We start from the raw sequence: 8,650 nt of genomic DNA on the forward strand, positions 1-8,650 counted from the left end.
GAGTAGTGGAGAGGAAAATCTGGGTGAAGGAAAAATATATTTTAACTAAATCCATATATAATATCAATTATTTGCTAATCTGCTAAAAGCCCCTTATGTTAGAATAAGAAAAGTAGTAGCAAACAAAATAACCCCATATTATTGGGAGCTAGATGATGCATAGGTGATAACTAATAGATAATGGGTATAGTGGAAAATATAGAAATTATGTGGGTGAGCATCTGATTATATAGCTTATTATGTGTGCAACATTACTTATAAAACAATTGTAATTATTATTAGATCAGAATAACAATCAAAAGTTCAATACATTTAAATGTACTAAAAAGAATTTATAATGTGTTTTTTCCTGAATTATTTACTCAACTTAAAATGCCTATCTGAATATCAGATGGTATATACATATTCCTAAGTAATTTATACCTATAAATTAGGTAAAGTAATTTAATTCAGCTGAAAATAAGTGGATTTTAGAAATTAACAAGCAACTATAAAAATCTAAAATGTTCAAATAAATGCTATTTGAGAACTTTGTATATTTTGTGTATAAGTGCACATGCATACACACACACATGCCACAAATCTACTCTCCAAAAAATGTAAAAATATTTGTTTGAAATTGCATGTGTTGCAAGTAAAGTTATCTTGTATTTCCATCAAAGAAACATCTAAATATTGCTTAGAAACTGATTTGTGTTTGCCTTCACACAAATATGTAATTTTGGGTTTAACTTAAGTGAGAATATTATAATTTGTGTTTTATCCTCTATATAGAACTGTGTAACTGATTCCAAACTTACAACATATTTATGAAGGTATTTGCTAAATAATGTACCACTTACTCTTCTCTTAGAAGAAAGCTAGAGTCCACCATCCTGTGTGTGAATAGCCAAAAAACTAAATCAAAACTTTGGCATTGTGCTATATACGTAAATCAAAGTAGATAACTGATCATCTACCAACAAGTTTAAAGTTAACACTGATGGCTGAAGTATGAAGCAACCAAAGATGGTGGTTCTTTCACAGCACATGGCAAGTGTCAGATGTGTTGTTGAAAGAATGTACATGGAAATTCTGTCATAGCCACTATATATGCACAAGCATGACCTACATAGTCTTCACCTGTTCCACTTCAAATACATGCAGTGTTTTGGAAGGACTGTCGGATAGTAGCTCTGGGACTATGGAGTCATGTAGTTTGAACTCTACCAATCACAACTCATATATTCCTGACCATTCCTATCCAATAGACACCTTAATCTGTAAGGATCAGCTTTCAGATGACAGTTATATTTCTGTTTGATTTCTACCCAGAGGTTTTTCAGGGAGTTTGTTATAGCAACTTGAAATAGAACATAAAATATTATTTTCTATCAAACAATGAATAGTATTAATGATACCTAAACCCACCACATCTGTCCAAGTATCACTTGTGCAGTCACATACTATGTCTGCCTTGTCTTTCATAGTGTTATGAAATTTACAACCGAGCTGCACAGCCTGCATTATTTTATGTCTGTGCGCTGAGCTGTGTTTGATGATGTGTTATTAGGTACACAGAAACAGAAAATGGCATGTCACCTCATACATGTCTTATTAGAGGGGTTCTGGTGCTGGTAGACAGTGCTCAAAATGATAGTGCAGCCCTTTCTTCAGTTAATTTACCACAAAGTGTTGCAGAATATTTTTATATTCAAATGATCGAAAAACCTTAAATATTTGTGACATTGACCTTTTCTAGATTTGGAAGGCCTCTGTTGCAGTTACCTTCTTTCTCACTGCTGGCACAAAGCACAGACCAAAAGCACCTTGTGGGAGGAAAGGGTTTATTTTGGTGATGGACTCAAATGGAACTTCATGAAGGAGGGGAACACATGGCATGAGCAGAGGCTGGATGGACATCGCCTTCTGTCCCACATCAGGTGAACAGCAGCAGCTGGACAGCATACCACACACTTTCTAGGGGTAACTGATTATAACACCCATAAGTCCTCACCCCCCCTCCCCCCAAACACACCACCACTAGGGATCTAATTCCAAAATTGCTATCAGCTGGGGATCAAACATTCAGGGCACATGAGTTTATAGGACCACTTAATTCAAACCACCAAAGCCTGTATTTTCAATGTAGATAGTGTTATTCTTTTTATTTTTTTTTAATTTTTATTTATTTATTTGTTTGAGAGTGACAGAGAGAGAGAGAGAGAGAGAGAGAGAGAGAGAGAGAGAGAGAGAGAGAGAGAATGGGTGCATCAGGGCCTCCAGCCACTGCAGATTGAGCTCCAGATGCATGCGCCCCTTGTGCATCTGGCTAACGTGGGTCCTGGGGAATCAAGCCTCAAACCAGGGTCCTTAGGCTTCACAGGCAAGCGCTTAACCAATAAGCCATCTCTCCAGCCCAATAGTGATATTTTATTAGTAGTAGTAGTAGTTTTCTATTCAACAAATACAGGCAGTTTGGTACCATTATTAGGCTCATCCATGACCTACCCCCTTCCCATTGGCCCCTCCTTGTTGAGGTATATGGGTCATGCATTGTGGAGTTGCCCACAGTTATTGGTACAATAAATGTCTCTGCATATCTTGACCCAACATGTGGCTCTGACATTCTTCCTGCCCCCTCTCTTCTTAATTCCTTAAACTAATGTTATTTTCTTGTGACATTATTTACTGAAGCTATCAATTAAGTTGAATATTTATAATAACAATTTTCTGTAGAATATTGAGGGTTTTCTGGGGAAAAGGTGTACCAATTTATTTAAAATGCTAATAAGAGGCTGGAAAGATGGTTCAATGGTTATAGCTCTTGCCTACAAGGACTAATGACCAGGATTTGATTCCTCAGTGCCCATGTAGAGCCATATACAAAAAGTGAGAGTATCTGGAATTCTTTTGCAAGGTCCTGGCATGCCCATTCTCTCTCCATGTCTTTCTCTCTTCTACTTCTCTCTGCCTACACTTCTAAAAATAAAATCAAGACATAAAAATAATTAACTGCTATTATAAAAGGATAAAGTTTTGTATCAAATTCTACAACTATTAGTAGAAAGTTTGGGTAGCATTTAGAAATATATTCATAGGATCTATAAACCAAATCCATTGCTTCAGATGAAAAATGGAACAAAGAAAGCATAGGCTGTTTGTAGGTGACCCTGCCTCATAATCTACGATAAAAGAAAGAGCTCCCTGAAATGGGAACTTTGAGAAATAGGTTATTCCAGAAGTACAGTAAGTGTTACTTTTGCATTGGTTGGAATTAATTAATAACCTGGAATGTGCCCTTGTACTCAAGGATTTGGTATCACCTGGTGTTTGGGAAACTGGAACTGACCTCAGGGATCCAATACCTCTTCAGCATCGTTGAACAAAGTACGTTGTTTATTTGAATGCAAAATATCTCCCAAGACTTGTTTGTTTGAACAGTTGGTCCAGACATTAGGAACTATTTTTGAAGGCAGGGAAACCGTCAGTATGTGGAGCCATTCTGAAGGAAGAAAGTCACAGAACAGACAGGTGTTGAGCCTGGTCTCACTTCCTGTGTGTTCTTTGCTTCCTGGCTGAGCACTATTATGAACAATCATCTCTTTCTGTTACTGTGCCTTTCTCACTATAACCACTGTATCAATTCATCTGTTTCTGAGCCAAAATAAAGCCATTTTCCCTTAATTGACTTTATGTCGGGTATTAGGTCACAGCAGTGAGAGAAGTAACACACACAGTGCTGTATTTCTGAACTGAACCATTCCCTCTCTTGCACTTTCAATCTGTTTTAATTAAACTTTATTTTGTGTTATCAGGAAGAAAATTTTACATCTAAATATGTTTGAAAAAATTGTATCAGGTAAAATAACATACTAAGCCAGAAATTTAAAATGAAACAAATATTAATTTAAAATTTTATCATTCTTTATTTGCCAAAATAATATGAACTGTAATCAAATGAAACTTTAACTATAGATGTTATATTAATGATCATATTGAAACAATTTTTTTGTCTAGTCACTCAAAATATCAATATTTAAGTGGCATTGAATTGTAGGTTTGATTTAGTCATTGCACTGTGAAGGAAGAGTTCTGTTTTTATGTCAACAGAGAAAAACAGAGATTGATCAAGTGATGCTGGGGAAAACTAGATATTAATATGTTGCACAATGAAAATAGATTCTTATCTCTCACAAGCTACAAAAATCAATTGCAAATGGGTCAATGAACTTAAAATAAGACAGGAAACTCTGAGACTGCTAGACAATACACTTCAAGATATAAGCAAAGTCAAGGGCTTATGTGAAAATGTCTCTAATAGCTAAGGAAATAAAAACAAAAACTGGCAAATAGAATTACTTTAACTTACAAAGCTTCCTACACAGTACAGAAAACAGCTGCATGAAAAGATAGCCTCCAGAATAGGAGAGGACAGGAGCTCAACGTCTGACATAGAGTTGACATCTAGTTGACACGAAGAACTCATGAGATCATATGGCCAAAAACCAATGATTCAATAGGCTAATGAAAAGAACATTACTCACACACATGGAAATAAATTTATTTAAAATGAATGTGTTCAACAGCTTTAACCAATGGGGAATCACAGATTTTTTTAAACAACATTGAGATTTCATCTCACATCAGTAAAAATATATTGCAATATGAAAATAAACAAAGTATGCTGGCAACAATGTTGGAGAAGAGTAATCCATATGTGCTGCTTGTGAATCTAAATTTTGACATCATTGAGGACATCACCATGGTCATACATATGTGGTCATACCAGTTGCCTGACCTAGCTGTGATCATGGTTCTATTCCTTGTTGAATTCCATGTCAACACAGGTGCCACAGAGATAAGTATATTCATGTGCATTGTCGTAGGGTTCAAAACTAGGAATGCTCACAATAGCAGTAACTAGGAAGTGGAATCAGCCTTGACATCCATCAGTAAATGCAGAGTGGAGGACTGCCTGAGTCAAAGGCTAACTGCAGAGAGCTGGTTGCCTCTCTTTTGGACCATCATGTCTCCTCTTTTTCCTGCTCTGTGACAGTCTGGGGTCGTTTATTTCCAAGAAAAGGAAGAGGCTTTCTTGGAAGCCTTCTATATTTCAAGTTCAGTGTGTTACAATTAAGCACATTAGATGTATAGATATGTATGCACACTAGCCATAAAGCTGAAAAGTTTACTGGGGGACAGTGCAATAGCTCCTTGTACACACTATTCTAGAAAAGTCTCCATGTGGGCCAGGCAAAGGATGGCCAAGAAAGGCTTTTCAGTTTTCCCCCAGATTCCTGCACTTGCACTTATGAGGTTTGCTTGGCTGTTCCAGTTGCAAAGCCTTAGTGTTCCTGAGCCCCATTTTATTAATTCACACTTTTTGTTGTTGTTGTTTACTAGATAGGGTCTCATTCTAGCCCAGGCAGACCTGGAATTCACTGTGTAGTCTCAGAGTGGCCTTGAACTCATCGCAGTCCTCCTACCCCTGACTCCCAAGTGCTGAGATTACAGGTATGTATCTCCATATCCAGCTTAACTGTAATATTTGATTTAACCATGATACCCTTTAGCAAGGAGGCCGAAGAAGGGGGTCTGAAAATAAAGGACTGTCAGCAGTGTGCAACTATGTGTAGTCTGGTTGCCAACTAGTAAGAAGCAGAGATGTTTTCCTCTGATCACAGTCCTCCAACTTTCGAGTGACTTTGACCAATTGCCCATGGCCAGAGAGAAAAAAAAAAAATGCCACAACAGAAACCTTGATTATACTCATGTCAAGTGGGAGCATAGGAATCAGTTTCTGTATATATCGACACTTAACACAAAGCCTGTGAAAATAAGTATGTTACTTTAAATCGGTTTGTGTTCATAGAAAATCAATACAAATCGATGTAGTGTAATTATGTATTAGAAATTAGAATTATGAATGTAACAAAGTCTCAGATCTGAAAGTTGCACAGCAGGCAGTATTTGTGTAGCTATGTTGATAAGGGTATTAGAGTGTAACAGGGTGAAGTGCTGTAATCATGCATAGGTTCATGTTAATCATGCAGATTGAAATTATGCCTTTAGTATAAAAGGGTAACTATGTCATAAAATTCCAATGTACATATAGCCTGTTTTATTTTGATGATCTTGTTTTTGTTTTGGATTTTCACAATGCATACTCAAGTTTAAATATATACTTTTATTAGTCTTCAAATAAACTTTGACTATGTATAAGCATTCATTTTATGCGTCAAGTCACTATGTGTGTGCTTTGATTTTTATCAGGACAATAGAGGGAATGACCCTGAGTGTCTTGCGTCTGTGTCATCAGAACATTAGTGATGTAATTCCCACATTTCCAGCATGGTAATAATAGTAAAACTCAGTACCAACGGCCAAATAATCTCATTTTCTCTTTTCATCAAGGACTTTTTATATATGGATAAGCAATTTATGAAATTGCAAAGTTGGAAATTTTCCTAAAACATGTCTATTTGCTGAAGTTTTTTTTTTTTTTTAAAAAAACAATACCGGAATACAGTAATGTAAGTATTATGTTCTGTCTTTATTCATGTAACTAATTATATAGCCTACAGCATCTTGTTCACTTTCCTTACTGTTTACCTTGGTTTCCAGATGGAATGGAAAAACATATCATAAAACGTAGTTTAAAAGCTTAGTTTCGAAATGAAAAAATCAAATGTGGTTCTCTCCGTGTTAATTTCCATGTCTAATATATCAGATTATGTTAATAAATCATAAACATAGGGCTGGAGAGATGGCTTAGCAGTTAAGGCAGTTGCCTGCAAAGCCAAAGGCCCCAGGTTCGATTCCCCAGTACCCATATAAACGCCAGATGCACAAAGTAGTTGAAGACCCTGGCATGCTTATTCTCTCCCTCTCCCTCTCTTCCTCTCTCTCAAATAAATAAGTAATTTAAACAATCAAAAATATACACAGTAAACATATATTTAAATACATTATATTTATGGTACTGATTTATGAATGAATATTTTTATTGGTATTATTCTACGGACACACACACATATACTCCCTAATAAATTCATTCATTTGTTCCTGCTGATGAATCATAATAATGATTCCTGTAAAGGGCTTAAGTTAAGGTGACTGAATAAATTAAAAAAAAAAAAACTTAAGTAATTTTTTTTTCTTACTCAATGTGCTGTAAACCTGGGACTTCCAAAGGACCAAAAGAGTATAGAAAATTGAAGGGATTTAAAAAGTATGATTGAGTTTCCTAATAACATATTTTTTTAATTACATGCAAATATTGTCAACCTACCTTAACGGGTGAGCCTTTTATTGAAGTATTTAGACTGTCTATGATAAAGACTTAACACAGCCCACACTTTTTAACTACTACTAGCTTTGTAGCAGCAAGCTTCCAAAATCCAGCGACTGCTTCAGTGAAATAAATTCAGCAAATAAAGAGAGCGAATTGAGTTCAATCATTTCCTATTCAAACCCCAAATGAAAATGCAGTACACTTAGGAAGGTAGTGCTGGATTTCTGAGCTATACAAGCTGAGGAAATAAATTGCTGTTGGTTCAAGTCACAGTGAATTAGATTTCTAGAAATTCACACTAATAGGTTGCATGGGTACACACACACACACACACACACACACACACACACACACACACACACACAGTTTGATACAGCAGTTGACTTGACATGATAGCAGAGACATTTCATGATTTGCCTTCCACAAGATAACAAACCAGAAACCAATGACAACAGTCCTGAGTCCAAAGGTGTAAGAAGCAGAAGTGTTGGTACTTGAGCACTGAAAGCAATGGATGTCCCTCTTCAAATAGAGAAATAATCACCCTTACTTTTTTTTGTTGTTGTTTGTTTGTTTCAGTTAGACCCTCATCTGATGTGATATGACTTGCCCACAACGAATGAGTATTTTCCTCAGTCTGATTCCAAGGCAAACACTTCCTGGAAACATAGACACATCCATAAATGTATTACCAGATATCTGGGTATCTCTTTTGTTAAGGTTTTATTGACAACTTCCATAAATTTAGACAATATACTATGACCATCATCCCCACTCAACCACAAAGAGGAAGCCCCGCAGGACTGCATGCTTGTTTTGTTAGTTAACACCCTAATTGCTCAGAAGAATGCCTAGAAAACTACATGACTTCAAAAATACTTGCTGAATAATTCCAATCCTTCATGACTTTAATTAAATGTAAAATAAACATGAACTCATTGCAAATCTCACTGTCCAATCAAACTGAAGAGAAAATACATGTAATTTAAAATGAGAGAGAGAACATATGCTCCATAGGAATAAGCCAGTGAGTACAGTAAGCTTATCCTGAATTGCGTGTAAGCAATTTATGTTCTTAGAATCCCTAAAATCGTCCAGAAAGCTCCCAACACTGCATCATGGGCCTATTACATGATGTGAGAATATAATAACAATCTGAAAATTTAACTATGCTCCCTCTATCCTTCCCATATGGACACAAACAGCACAGATTTCTGCCTATAAAATTCTGGAAGTGTTTGAGCAATCACCCTCCTTCAACAGAGAAAAGAAAACCATCCAGCTGAAGATCTTAGGTCTACTAATGGTTGTAGTTCTTACTCATAGTCAAAAATGTCAACCCTAATTAGCTTCTAATGAGATTCATTACCTGGA

This window comes from Jaculus jaculus, chromosome 5 (assembly GCF_020740685.1).
Source record: "Jaculus jaculus isolate mJacJac1 chromosome 5, mJacJac1.mat.Y.cur, whole genome shotgun sequence".
Lineage (NCBI taxonomy): Eukaryota > Metazoa > Chordata > Mammalia > Rodentia > Dipodidae > Jaculus > Jaculus jaculus.